This window comes from Microtus pennsylvanicus, chromosome 4 (genome assembly GCF_037038515.1).
Source record: "Microtus pennsylvanicus isolate mMicPen1 chromosome 4, mMicPen1.hap1, whole genome shotgun sequence".
In the NCBI taxonomy this organism is placed as follows: Eukaryota; Metazoa; Chordata; class Mammalia; order Rodentia; family Cricetidae; genus Microtus; species Microtus pennsylvanicus.
In genome coordinates, this window is record NC_134582.1 from 93949911 (window position 1) to 93964865 (window position 14955).

The following is a 14955-nucleotide window of genomic DNA, read 5'->3' on the forward strand; positions in this document are numbered from 1 at the left end:
GATAGCCAGTGCTAATCAGAGAAACCCTGTCTCAACCAAAAACCAACCAACCGACCAATCAACCAATCAACGAACAACTGTTAATACATTTTAAGAGCGCTGAAACTCAGGATATATTTTGAATCTTTAAAGAGAAACTATGCTCCGTCTGTATGCTGGCCCCCTGGAATGTAGGGACTCCATTGCCTCAATACTACCATAATCCAAAAGCCAATGGGTGCGCACACAGTCCCACCCTGCTCCCTCTACAACCTGCAGGATGAAGCTACAGGGTTTGGAGTGTCCCATGAGGACCTTGGTGTGGTACGCAGAATTGTCGTCTGCTTCAAAGCTCTTCCTCCCATGTTATCAACGTAACCCATCACCTCTTCAGTTCCCCCTGGCCTCCTGTTCACCCTCTGTTACACCGTGCATGTTAGTGGCTCTCTTCTTTCTGAAACGGGGAACTAATGAATAAGAGTTGTACGGCTAGTCTACTGTCTGTCTTAGCACTTAGAAATGTGTTGGGACCTGGTGACTGCTGTTCATCAGTTTATGGTTATAGGTGCTGGAGCCTTTTCCTCCAGGTAATCTTTCCTGGCAGTGAGTGCTTGCCCCTAGCTATACTACATTTAGGGTCTGCTCTCCTGGGCAGAATGCAGGCCTCTCGAGTCCAGCCCCTTCGATGTTGGCTTGTACCCATCTTTGTGAATGACTGTCCACTGTCCCATGAGCTTGGAGGTTCAGGACAAGTAGTTGCTATCTCCCAAGAGTGTTGCAGAGTTCCTTGCCTGTTGGAGATCTGCAACTAATGTCTGCTGGCTATTGACTAAATAAGGAAGGAGGAAGTGGCAACTATAGTGAGAGAAGAATCTCTTGTCCCTGGAACTCTAGGGAAGTCAGCAAGGTTCTTTCCTTGGCCTGCTTTGTGGCAGAAGCAGGGGACTCTATCCTTCCAAAGAGAAAGTCACAACCTATGCCCCTGGTTACCTCATTTCTGAGTTTCTTTGGTCAACAAGCCTGCAAACTTTCCAAAAGAGCCATGTCATCACTGTGTCCCCATGAGGACCAGCCAGCAGGTACAGACTGCTCTGAAAATTTGCCCTCGGGGAGGGAGGGTGACATCCAGGCCTGGCTGATGTTTATTAGGGTGCTTTCTGCTTTCTGTGAACATAGTATCGGGTGAGCTAGAACAATACAGTTGCTTGCTAATAGCTGTCTGCAAAAACCAGTCCGGTCAAAAGCAGCTTCTACACAAACCGATCTGGGCGAAATCAGCATGAAAACTTGAAAAAAGTCAAATTCCTGGATGAAAGGGGCAAGTACTTTCTAAGAATGAATACCGCCAAGCCTCAGCCTTCCTGCCTGGTAGGCACAAGTCTCATTCTGTCTTTAGAGCCAGGTGTGGAGACTGAGGTGTGATTTGTTAGCTAAAGGACCTGAAAAGAGCTGATTCTTATGGCTGATTCAATCCAGCACACGGGCCCGGCGATGGTGGCGCACGCCTTTAATCCCAGCACTCGGGAGGCAGAGGTAGGCGGATCTCTGTGAGTTCGAGACCAGCCTGGTCTACAGAGCTAGTTCCAGGACAGGCTCCAAAGCCACAGAGAAACCCTGTCTCGAAAAAAAACAAAAAAACGAAAACAACATCAATCCAGCACACGGAAAAGAAATGAAACAAAGCTGACTTAATGACGACACCTCCCTCATTTACGACCTTCCAATTGTTGCTCCTCCCCCAACCTCTCAAATTGGATTCTAAGCCACACACACCCTTGTTCAAACCAGATCCCTAGGTGTAGCCTCTGAGGCTAGAATTCAGGTTGTTACAAAAGCAAGGGGAAAAATCTGTGGCTGAAGGGAGCTTTGTGATAGAAAACAAGACAAGGTTAACTTGTTACATTGCAATATGTATTTTTACATGCATGAAAGTGTGCATATTTGTGTGTGTGTTGAAACCAGAGAACAGCCTTGGATGTCATTTTCCTCAGGCACCATCCACCTGTTTCCCCTACCCCCCTCCTTTTTTTTTTGAGACAAGGAATTTTGCTGGCCTGTAACTCACTAGGGGAAGCTGGCTGGAGCCCAGGGATCTTCCTCTTTCTGCCTCCGCAGTGCTGGGATTACAGGTACATATTAGCACGCCCAGTTTCTTGTTTGCTTTTATATAGGTTCTAGGGCTAGCCCACAACTCCCAAGACTTGTTAATTTCGAGCTATTCTCCTGGTCTACAGTCTCTCTCTCTCTCTCTCTCTCTCTCTCTCTCTCTCTCTCTCTCTCTCTGTCTCTCTCTCTCTCTTATTAAGTGGTGCTGGAGATCAAACCCAGGGTCTCACAGACTGCCCTTCCAGAGGATCTGAGTTCAATTCCCAGCACCCATGTTGTGGTTCACAACTGTCTATAACTCCAGTTCCAGGGAATCTGGCACCCCCATACAGACATATATGTAGGCAAAAATACCAATGCACATAAAATAAAAAGAAACTATTTTTTTTCTTTTTTAAAAGAGGGACTTGCGAATCCATGGGTTTTCTTCTCCATGACAAGGAGGGTTCGGAAACATCTCGCTGTACACACCAACAAATAACTGCCCATCACTGCCCAGTATCCCAAATCTCCAAATGATAAGCCCCTCCTACTGTGTTCCTTGCAGAAGTGATGGGAGGAAAGGGATGTCACAGAACTTGGGGGACTATCTGGTAGGTCCTATGTACATGATGCCCTCATGGGTCTGCTCCTCTGTGACTGCATTTCAAGAATCAAAGGACTGTTGCGACCCCCCTTTCTCTACACCCCTGCTTACTTTATCCTGACTAAGTGCCTTCATTCTGGCCTCACTCCTGACAGTCACTGCCGAGGACTTGATTGACATGAACAGTGGTCTTTGTCAGCTACTAGCTCTGTTGGTCGGAAGAGTCTCATGGTTGACCTTGAGCCCAGGTGACCACAGGATTCTTCCAGATAAATGTCTGTACAGCAACATGCATGGTCCATATTAAGCTAGTTGTTGGAGCACAATATTCTAATCCTAACACTCAGAGGCAGAGGAGGAAGGGTAAAGAATTCAAGGCCAACCTGAGTTATATCACTAGACTCTTATTCAAAAACACAAAACAAAACAAACAACTGGAACACAAAGGCTCCGTGATGATCCAATCTGTCGACCTTCACATTTTTTTCTCATACTGGGGGGAAAAAAAGAGTTCAGGCATTGCAAATACTTTATTTTCTTTTACATTTTTTTTATTGATTCTTTGGGACTTTCACTTCATGCAGCCCCACCCCACTCATTTCCCTACCCTTCCGTGTCTGCTCTTCATCCTTGGAACCTCCCCTGCAAAAGAAAAAAAAAAGAAAGAAACATTTTTCTCCTTTGTCTTTCCACCTCTCCATCACCCCTCCATTAGTCTTAGTGGCATTGGGAGCTGCAGTGTGTCACACAGTAGACCCTCATTGCAATGAGCTGTTGGTCTGATTCAAGACCTCTGGCTTCTGGTCCACCATCACCAGACCCTCACTAAAACTCCTCTCAGATAGCCAAGTTATGGAGACACTGTGGATACGGTCCTGCAGGAACAATCCCTTCAACCCTTCTGAGGTCATAGATGGGGTAGACGTTGCGGTGAGCCAACTCAAAACCCTGGATGTGAGCCTGGGTGGTAGCTGAGTTGGTCAGTCTGGGCTTCCACAGGAATCCCCCGCCTCCAGGTGAGGGGCAGAGCCAACTCTCCTGCATCCACACCATCAAGGTCAGCTCTCTGGAGGGCACAGGTGAGGCCATCTCTCCCATTACAGCTCCTAGTGAGGAGGGGGCCAGACTACATATCAGCATGGCCTCAAATGTGGCCTCAGTTGGCAGCCCAGACCTAGGCATCCATATAGTGTTTGGTGGTATCACGGGCACAGACATCAGTGTTGTAAACACTTTTATGCAGCTTCTCACATTGTCAAACTTTGATGCTGACATCGAAGGCATCCAAACTATTGACCATCCTAGCCTAGCCCCACCTACCTTAACATACTCAGAACACTTATGTTAATCTTCAGTGAGCTAAACCATCTACGCCAAAGACTGTTTTATGACCGCTATGTGCCATTAACTTACTGACTATTGTGCTAGAAGCAAAAGGCAGAATGGTTGCGTAGGTGTACATTTATGCCATTATAAAGTTGAAAATCTATGCCAAGTAATCAGTCAGGGAATGGCTATATGCGACATGCTGGAAGAATGTGTTCTAGCCGATTAAAGGGATGCCCTATGCCTCTTCTCTCTCTCTCTCTCCACCCTACTTCTCCCCTGGATTCATTTTGGCTTCCTCCATGACTGTGACTACAGGTATCTACATGGCTCCCTCAATTGTGTATGTATGTCATATGTGAAGGTGCATGTGTATGTGTGTATATGTAAGTGCATGTGGAGGCTAGAGGTCAAATGTAGAGTGTTTGTTGATAAGCTCTCTCTCTCTCTCTCTCTCTTTTTTTTTTTTTTGGTTTTTCGAGGCAGGGTTTCTATGTGGTTTTGTTTTGGTTTTTTTTTTTTTTTTTTTTTGGTTTTTTGAGACAGGGTTTCTCTGTGGCTTTGGAGCCCGTCCTGGAACTAGCTCTGTAGACCAGGCTGGTCTCGAACTCACAGAGATCCACCTGCCTCTGCCTCCCAAGTGCTGGGATTAAAGGCGTGCGCCACCACCGCCCGGCTCTGATAAGCTCTCTTAATGAACCTGTGACTCCCTGATTGGGCTAAACTCGCTGGCCAGGAAGCTCCAAAGGCATATCTATGACTGCTTTCCTGATGCTGGGATCATAGGTCTACTCGGTTACAACTGACTCTTTTTTTTTTAAATATTTATTTATTTATTATGGACACACTATTCCGTTTGCATATATGTCTGTAGGCCAGAAGGACACCAGACTTCATTACAGATGGTTGTGAGCCACCATGTGGTTGCTGGGAATCGAACTCGGGTCCTTTGGAAGAGCATGCAATGCTCTTAACCACTGAGCCATCTCTCCAGCCCTACAACTGACTCTTGATGAGTATTTGGGAATCCAAACTCAAGTTCCATGTTTTCACAGTAGTTCTTTACTCACTGACCCATCTCTTCAAACATGTGTGTATGCCTGTGTACATGTATGTGTGTATTGTATGTATGTATGTGTGTATGTATATTGTGTACACGTATATGTGTGTGTGTGTACATGTGTGTATGTGTGTTTTAATAGAAAGATACAATGGAGCTTTCAGGCTGGAGAGGGGTCTTCAGTAGTATCTAACAGTCCACAGTTAAGTTCTTAGAGTATTAACTCAGGGTTAGGATCTATAAAAGGATTGTATGATAGACTCTGTCAATCAATGAGAGTTAATTAGCTTCAAATGTCTTGTGTTCTTTCTCAGGCCATGGGAGACACAGTTTCAAAGCCCTCCTGGGAAGACTCTGAAAGGTGAGGGTGGGGCTAGCCTCTTGGGGTGTGTGATGTTAACTTGGTTAACTTGCAACATAAACCAAACACAACCACAAAGGAACCTGGGCTAACGTTAGGAGATGCATTTATTGATTTATTGTTAAAGTCAATTTGGCTCCAACTTATTTTGCCTTTGCAGATTATGTTCATCAGAGAGAAAACAACCACCACAGCAGGGCCCTTTTTATTCCTGAAGGATTTGTTCCCAGACCCTCCCCCCCCATACTAAAGTCTATGAATATTTAAGTCCATCCATAAAGCTTTCATACTACCATGGCATGGTATTCTCATACAACCTATGCATATCTTCCCACACATCCTTTAGATCATCCGTGGATGACTTATATACTACCCGATAAATGCAAGGGCTGGGTGAAGAGTCACACTGTACTATTTAAGAAAGAATGAAAAGAAACAAAAGTGTGTGTGTGTGTGTGTGTGTACTCCAGGTGTGTGCTGCTCCTACCCACCCCCTCCCGAATATTTTCCATCTTTGACTGATTGGGTGTGGGATCTGCAGCTTCACAGGGATATCACCTTGTCTTCAGGGCTGGGCGTGGCGATGCACGCCTATAACCCTAGCAGTTGATAGCTGGATGCAGGAGGACCAGGATTTCAAAGTCATGCTAGGGTCTAGGACCTACAATATGATAGCCTGGGATACATGAGACCCTATCTCAGAAAACTGAAAAACTGAAAAAACAAAACAAGAAACAACAGAATAAAAACTAAAGCAGATTTTCTTCTGGATTCTCATCGGAGTATGATTTCTAGTTCATATATATATATATATATATGCTAATGTTTGTGTGTGTATATAGAAATAGACACATATATATGTATATAAAACTAATATAACCTTCATTCACAAATATAATGTCTGTAAGCATCCTTAATTACTCAGATCTCGGTCTTTAATTACTCAATGTCCATATCTTCTTGCCCCCCCCCAAACATAAAAGTAAATTTCAAGTCTTACTGTCCAACTACTCTCTTGTGTGGCTTCCCTATTCTTCTCTTCCCTCAACCCCTCCTATCTCAGGGATGGGAACAGAACTCAGCCTTGAGCTCGCCTTGCTAAGGAAGTAAATTCTGCCCTGAGCTATCCCCCGCCTAGAGGGGTTCTAGTTTCACTTGCTTGTTTTTGGGATCGCACACTGTTTTCCTTTGTGGTGCTGACAGAATGTTTGTAGACACACGCTCTCCTTGGGGATTCACGGTCTGTGTCCAGAACTTACTGTTGCTCCCCAGCACAGGTGGAAGCACTCCAGAGCTGCAAGTGGAGGTGGTGGAAGTAATGCTCCCTCTGAGAATCAGCCTCGCTCTTGAGCAGCTAAGATGGCGGCAGTATTGGTAGGAAGCTGCTTCTGGTCACGGGAATCTTCCAGCGCTTGCGCTAATGCCCTACATCAAAATTGATTTCTTTGGGTCCCCAAAAGTTGCAGAACTTTCTCAACACCATCAAGGACACACATAGTGTGGAAGTTTGAACTTGTTGAAACAAAATGAATTCCTCAGTTTAAGGAAAAAAGTCTGCTAAAGAAAATAATGAGTGGGCTGGAGAGATGGAGCAGGGGTTAAGAGCACTGGCTGCTCTTCCAGAGGTCCTGAGTTCAATTCCCAGCAACTGCATGGTGACTTACAACCATCTATAATGAGATCTGGTACCCTCTTCTGGTGTCCAAGCATACATTCAGACAGAACATTGTATATATAATAAATACATAAATCTCAAAAAAAGAAAATAACGAGTATGTCTTAGATGGTGGCGAAGGATGGCAAAGTTTACACCGAGATTTGAATACAGCGCAAAGTCACATGGAAGGCATGCGCTTTGAAATGAAGTACAATATATATACTGTAAATTGCTTTTGTGAATTTTTTTTGTTTGTTTTTTCTTGCAGCTTTTTGGAGTCTGTCCTGGAACTAGCTCTTGAAGACCAGGCTGGCCTTAAACTCACAGAGATCTGCCTGCCTTTGCCTTCTGAGTGCTGGAATTAAAGGTATGCGTCACCACTGCCAGGCTTGCCTTTGTGAATCTTAAATTTCCCCCTCCCCTCACCCCCAGCTGCTTTGAGACAAGGTCTAAGTAGCCCAGAAATTTATGTAGACCACGCTGGCCTTGATCTCACAGAGATCAATCTATCTTAAGAGTGCCCAAGGTAAATACCACTATCCCCAAACCCCACTCCTCCTTTTGAAGGATAGAGTCTTGCTTGCTCTGTAGCTCAGGCTAGCTAGACTTAAGATCTTTGCCTTCTGTGGAGGCCTGAAAATATGAGCCTATTTCCACACTGACCAAAGGTCAAGAGAGTTAGAATTTACCTCTAGGCCTCAAGGTATTGTGTTTCTACCTCAAAGGTCCCACCTAGAGTTAGGTCAGAGAGTTCTGTTCTCACAAGGTTATTGTCAACAGGTGTGGCTAATAGCCAGCCCTTGTACTTCAGGAATAGAGAAGTTGATGTTTCTACCTCAAACAAAAGTCTGTGGATCCAACTAAGTGCCAGTTCCCTTAAGGAGATAACTTTGGATTCCACCCAGGGAATGAGTTGTCTATGAAATGTTTTGGTCTAGGGTGTGAGCATGACTTGTTTTGTTCTAGCTAACCCTAACCCTAACCCTAACCAGAGTTAGCCCATGACCTTCAATTGGTCTGTTCATTTCTTGGTGTCCTGGTAATGCAGCTTTTTGTCTTACTCCTACCTTTTGGGGTCAGGGGTATTTTAAGCAGTTGGAAATTAAATGTGGGCAAATTTCAGTACTTACTGGAATTCCTTCCCGATACTATCCTATGTGTTTCTCCATTTTATTATTTTCATTTGTGTCTTCATATTCTTTACTGTATTTCTAAATCCCCACACCTATATCCTGGCAAGAGGCATTTTTGTCGAGGCTGGTCCCTGACAGCCTTCTCCCTCCAAATGCTAGGATGACAGGTATGTGCCATTACAATTAGCTTAGTCTTGAGCCTCTTTTTTCTTTCCTTTCCTTTCCTTTTCTTCTTTTCTTTCCCTTCCTTCCTTCCTTCCTTCCTTCCTTCCTTCCTTCCTTCCTTTCTTTTTTTTTTGAGACAAAATCTCACTGTATAGCTTTGTCTAGCCTGGAACTGACCACGCTGGCCTTGAACTCAGAGAGATCCCCCGGCTCTATTTTCGAAGTGCTGGCATTAAAGGTACCGGCCCCATCTCCATCACACCTTTACCCTCTGAATGGTACTGGTGACTGCCCGATGCTTGGACCCTGAACGAGGAAGCCGTATCTTGGGGAGTATCTGCACTCAGGGTTACACACGACACACCTCCTGCCCCCCACAACTGGTGCAGCTCTGTTCCCTTAGCACCCTACTGTAAGCTTCCTGTTCTGTGGAAAACCAGTCATTCCGAACAAGGAATTGTGGGCCAGCAATGACTTTCCCTCGGAGCTATTTATATTTTACTAGGAGATTTCTGGTAATATTACCAGTGTCTTCATCCAAGTAAATACATTTCCAGTGCAGGGAATTTGAGGTATGTGATATGACAAGCCATGTAGATAATTTTGCCTGGGAAAGGGTTTCTTTTCCAAACACCCCCCCCGCCCCCCCGCAAGACACTGTTCATTCTATAAACCACCCTTGTTTAGTTGCCTCATGTTTGTTTCCTTGTCTGTAAACAAATAGAGATGGCGGTTTGATAACTGTTTCCTACTCTAACATTTCTGAGCCCATGAAATAAGTGATTTCTCAGTACTAGTGTGAGAGAAGTCACGTGATCTATTTTTCTGGACACGCAGAGCTCACCAGTCATCATTTCCGTTGAATGTTCACACATCCAGGCACATGGCAGCATTACACACAACAGGTGAAAGACAGGTGCAACCCCAAACTTCCATTAAAGGACGAACGGTCAAACAAAATGTGACTGCGTGCAATGGAATGTTCATGGATCTAAAAGAAAGAAAACCAGACACATACCACAGCAGGAATGGAAAGTAAAGACTATGTTAAAAACAATAAACCAGTACCACGTTTATATATATATTTACATTTATATATATATGCATACATACATACATGCACACATACATATCCATGTACATGTATAGGTGCACAATTTACACACACGGACACACACCTATATACCTACATAAACACACACATATGCACACACATACACATGCAGGTTATTTTGTTGTCTACTTGACACAGCATCACTTGGAAAGAAGGAATTTCAGTGGAGGAACTGCTTCCATTAGATTCGCCTGTAGGTAAAATTTTGGGGGCATTTTCTTCATTAATCATTGACTAAGAAGGGCCCTGCCGCTGTAGGTGGTGTCACCCCAGGACAAGTAATCCTGGTTGCATAAAATAGAAGAATAAGCTGTGAGTATTCTTAGCTAGGAAGTAACACATCTTCAAGGCCTCTGGTTTCAATTCCACTCTCCAGGTTCCTGCTTAAGTCTGTACCCTGACTTCCTTTCATGCTGGACCGTGATTGCAATGAGTAAGGCAAATGAACACTTTTCTCCTGTGGTAGTTTCAATCTAACCAGCCCTCATAATCTCATAGGGAGTGGCACTATTAGGAGATGTGTGGTTTTGTTGGAGTGGGTATGGCCTTGTTGGAGGAAGTGTGCCATTGTGGGGGCGGGCTTTGAGGTTTCCTATGCTTAGGATACTGGTAGCCCCAGTGTCTCAGTCAACTTCCTGTTACCTGCAAGATGTTGGACTCTCAGCTACTTCTTTAGCACCATGTCTGCCTGCATGCCACCATGCTCGCTGCCATGATGATAATGGACTGAACCTCTGAAATTGTAAGTGAGCTACGCCAATGAAACATTTTCTTTTATAAGAGTTTCTGGGGTTATGGTGTCTCTTCACAGCAATAGAAAGCCTAAGACACCTCCCAAGTTGCTTTTAATCATGGTTATTTTACCACAGCAATAGACAGCGAATGGGCACACAATCACATGCACAAAGAGCTGCATGATTGTAATAACAGGAAATACCTAGAAGAGAGCAGTCTGAGGGAGCAGGCAGAATGGCGTCAACCTTGGAGAGGAAGGAGGAATGAGGATGAGGGATGTTGTCCTACCTAAGAGTTCTGTAGTGATGAAACATCATGACCAAAAAGCAAGTTGGGGAGGGAAGGGTTTATTTGGCTTACTCTTCTGTATAGCACTGTTCATTGTTGGAGGAAGTCAGGACAGAAACTCAAGCATGGCAGGAACCTGGAGGCAGCAGCTGATGCAGAGGCCATAAAGGGTGCTGCTTACTGGGATTAAAGGCATAAACCATCACCGCCTGGCTTGTTCAATTGATTTTTAAGCAACAGCTTAAGTAAGTATGCTTGTTTCTGAAATGCACATTTAAGCCATCTGGCTCCCAGTCTCACAGCCACTGCCGTAACTGAGCTCCATAGAGACAGCGCCAGGGCCAGCGAGAGCCAGATGGGCACTTGGTGACTCTGTACCTCATGGAGGAAAATCAACTACACATGGGCAAGAAGATCATAAGAAGCTGAGAGGCAAAATGTCCTCGTATGCATTCTGTGTGCAAACTTGCCAGGAGGAACACAAGAAGAAGCACCCGGATGCTTCTGTCAACTTCTCAGAGTTCTCGAAGAAGTGCTCAGAAAGGTGGAAGACCATGTCTGCTAAAGAAAAGGGGAGATATGAGGATATGACAAAGGCTGCCATGGCTCGTTATGAAAGAGAAATGAAAAGTTACACCTCCCACCCCTGCAAAGGATACACCAAAAAGAAGTTCAAAGACTCCAGTGCACCCTAGAGGCCTCCTTCAGCCTTCTTGTTCTGTTCGGAGTGTCTCCCCAAATCAAAGGAGAACACCCTGGCTGATCCACTGGTGATGTTGCAAAGGAACTGGGAGAAGTGCCGACCAACACCACCGCAGATGACAAGCAGCCCTACGAAAAGAAGGCTGCCAAGCTGAAGGAGAAAGACGAAAAGGATACTGCTGCTTACGGAGCTAAAGGAAACCCGGTGCAGTGAAAAGGGGGTTGGACAAGGCTGAAAAGAGCAAGGAAAGAAGCAAGAGGATAAGTAGCATGAAGAGGATGAGGAAGAGAGGAAGAAGAGGAAGCCGGACAAGGAAGAAGAAGATGGTGGTGAATAAGTTGGTTCTAGTAAAGTTTTTTTCTTGTCTTTGAAGCATTTAACTCCCCTGTACACAACTCACTCCTTTTAAAGAAAAAAATTGAAATGTAAGGCTGTATAAGATTTGTTTTTAAACTGTACAGTGTCTTTTTCTGTATCATTAACACACAACCGAATGTGTCTTGAGATAGCCCTTTCCTGGTAGTATTTCAAGATCTACTAACCTTTCCTGGTACAGTCTGGGGGTTGCAAATTGGCACGGAAACTTAAAGTAGTTTTTGTTGGCGCATCGCGCAAATTAGTTATCTATGGGGACAGTAGATTTTTTGTTTGTTTTGTTTTCATCTACAATTGTCTTTGATGCAGCGTATACAAAGATAATTGTTGTTCTGTTAACTGAACACCACTCTGTAAATGCAAAAAAAAAATTGTGGGGCTGGAGAGATGGCTCAGAGGTTAAGAGCATTGCCTGCTCTTCCAATGGTCCTGAGTTCAATTCCCAGCAACCACATGGTGGCTCACAACCATCTGTAATGGGTCCTGGTGCCCTCTTCTCATCTGCTAGCATACACACAAACAGAATATTGTATTCATAATAAATAAATAAATATTTAAAAAAAATTGTGCCGGGTGGTGGTGGCACACATCTTTAATCCCAGCGCTCGGGAGGGAGGGAGGCAGAGGCAGGTGGATCTCTGTGAGTTCAAGGCCAGCCTGGACTATAAGAGCTAGTTTCAGAAAAATCCTGCCTTGAAAAGCCAAAAAAAAAAAAAAAAGAAAAAAAAAGAAAAATTGTAGCTGTTTTGTTGATGTTCTGAATGCTTCTAAGTAAATACAATTTTTTTTTTATAAAAAAAGAAATTCAGCCGGGCGGTGGTGGCGAACTCCTTTAATCCCAGCACTCGGGAGGCAGAGGCAGGTGGATCTCTGTGAGTTCGAGACCAGCCTGGTCTACGAGAGCTAGTTCCAGGACAGGCTCCAAAACCACAGAGAAACCCTGTCTCGAAAAAACCAAAAAAAAAAAAAAAAGAAAGAAATTCACATTTAAGTTAAGCATGTTTTATTTTTGTAGATCATGGGACAAAAGGGGTCATATCATGTTTTACCAAGTAATGAGATATTATACCCAATTCACCTTTCTGATCACCACACACATACACACACACACACACACACACACACACACACACACTGGGAGGCTGCTCATTTATTTCCCGGCTACCCAGATCCAAAATAATCACACAGAAACTATATTAATTAAAGCACTGCTTGACCTATTAGTTCAGGCTTCTTATTGGCTATTTCTTTTAAATTAAGTCATTTCTATTAATCTATGTATTGCCATGAGGCTGCAGCCTACTGGTAAGCTTTTCCAGCAGTTACATGGTGTTCTCTCTCTCTCTCTCTCTCTCTCTCTCTGTTCTGATTTCTCATCTGGCTTTACTTTGCGAAGCCATTGGCCCAAACAGCTTTATTCATCAACCAATAAAAGCAGCACATATACAGAAGGACATTCTATATCACACACACAGCTTTATTCATCAACCAATAAAAGCAGCACATATACAGAAGGACATTACATATCACACACATGCACAAATGTAGTATAAACAGTATATATATTTTTTGTTGTTGTTTTTCGAGACTGGGTTTCTCTGTAGCTTTGGAGCCTGTCCTGGAACTCCCTTTGTAGACCAGGCTGGCCTCGAACTCACAGAGATCAGCCTGCCTCTGCCTCCCTAGTGCTGGTATTAAAGGCGTGCGCCACCACCGCCCGGCTAAACAGTAATCTTGAATCTCCAAAGTATCCCTCTTATATTTGGACTTTTCTTTCAAAAACAAAAACCAACCAACCAACCAAACAAACAAACAACAACAAAAACAAAACAAAACAAAACAAAACAAAAAACAAAAAAACGGAATGACACATAGCACAGGGAACTCAAAGGCAACAATTAGGCTTCATCCTTTTATTTTAATTTCATGTATATGGGTATTTTGTCTGTGTGTACGTCTGTCTACCACATGGATGTAGATGCCGGCAGAAGTCAGAGAGGTCATTGGATCTTCTGCTTACAGAGTCACAGGTGGTTGGGATGAACTTCATTCTTTCTACCTGGATCCTGACATGAACCAAAGCTCAGGTCTAGATGGTTCTCTTTAGCTCGCCTTGAACCCTTGACTCCTCCTCATGGCTGTGCGGAAGCACTGAGACAAGGAGGGCTATAGCCGGAGGAAACACATCAAGTCAAAACCAAGACGCCATGTATGATTTTCTTAAGCATGCTTTTTCTTCTTAGTGTCAAAGTAAAATATGTACCAAAAGTTTATTTTTCACTTTGGTAACATTATATTTTTTGTTTGTTTGTTTGTTTTTCGAGAAAGGGTTTCTCTGTGGTTTTGGAGCCTGTCCTGGAATTAGCTCTTGTAGACCAGGCTGGTCTTGAACTCACAGAGATCTGCCTACCTCTGCCTCCCAAGTGCTGGGATTAAAGGCGTGTGCCACCACCGCCCTGCTGGTAACATCATAAAACAAAAAAAAAAATCACCTTTTTGAGGTCCGTGAGTAGTAGTCGTATTAGAGTTTGGACCCAGGGCTTCATGTGTATGTTCTACTACATTACAGTTCCTTTCCTCCACCTCTGTGTTGACCATTTTTAGGTATATAACTAATTGGCATTAGTTATGTAATTTGTACAAATTTGTTATGTAACCATCAGTGCCACCATTACCACCCATCCCTAGAGCTCTTCCATTTCCTGACTTGGAACTCAGGCCATTCCCTGAAAGCTCCAAGATTCCCTTCCCGCTTCCTTTTCCAGGCTGTCTGTCCTTGCTCTTGCTGGTGGCCCTGCCTCCCTGCCGTGCTAAGGGTACTAGCGAGGACAAGGCTGAGTCATGGACACCCCTTGTGGCCTCCGTCCACCCCTGTCAGCCTACACATACAAGCCTCTTCTTTCCTGTTGTCAACTTTCTTGTTTCTGTTTATTTATTAGTCATTCAGGGACAGTTATTTACAGCCGTCATTGCCTATTTTGTAAACTCTTTTAGGGATAGGTACATATTGTGGTGTTTGACCCGTAACACTCCATATAAAAAAAGCAACATTAACAATCTACATTTCCCTCCTTGTGGCTCAGGCTAACCAGCCATCTGTGTTAAGCATTTTCAGGCTGATCCCACAGGCAGCAAGGAAGAGGGTTTCTTATGTTACTTGTGAGTGGTATGTGGCAGAAAGCTGAAGGGAAGTCAATCGGTTAAGGGTTTTAGTGACTTTTTCCCCCCATTTTCAGATGCATAGGACCCCTGTGGACACACTGGCTGCACTTGGAAAGGGGGCGGGGAACAAAAAAAAACCCAAATCTGCCTTCTGGACTCGCCATCAATCCCTTAAAACCAGGCCCTCCAGACAACCCCCTGGGAA

The 14955-nt window shown here is 44.2% G+C and overlaps 1 pseudogene; it reads left to right on the forward strand.

Moving 5' to 3' along the window:
• Positions 1-213: 213 nt before the first annotated feature.
• On the forward strand, positions 214-11550 carry LOC142849040 (high mobility group protein B1 pseudogene; annotated as a pseudogene).
• Positions 11551-14955: the final 3405 nt, after the last annotated feature.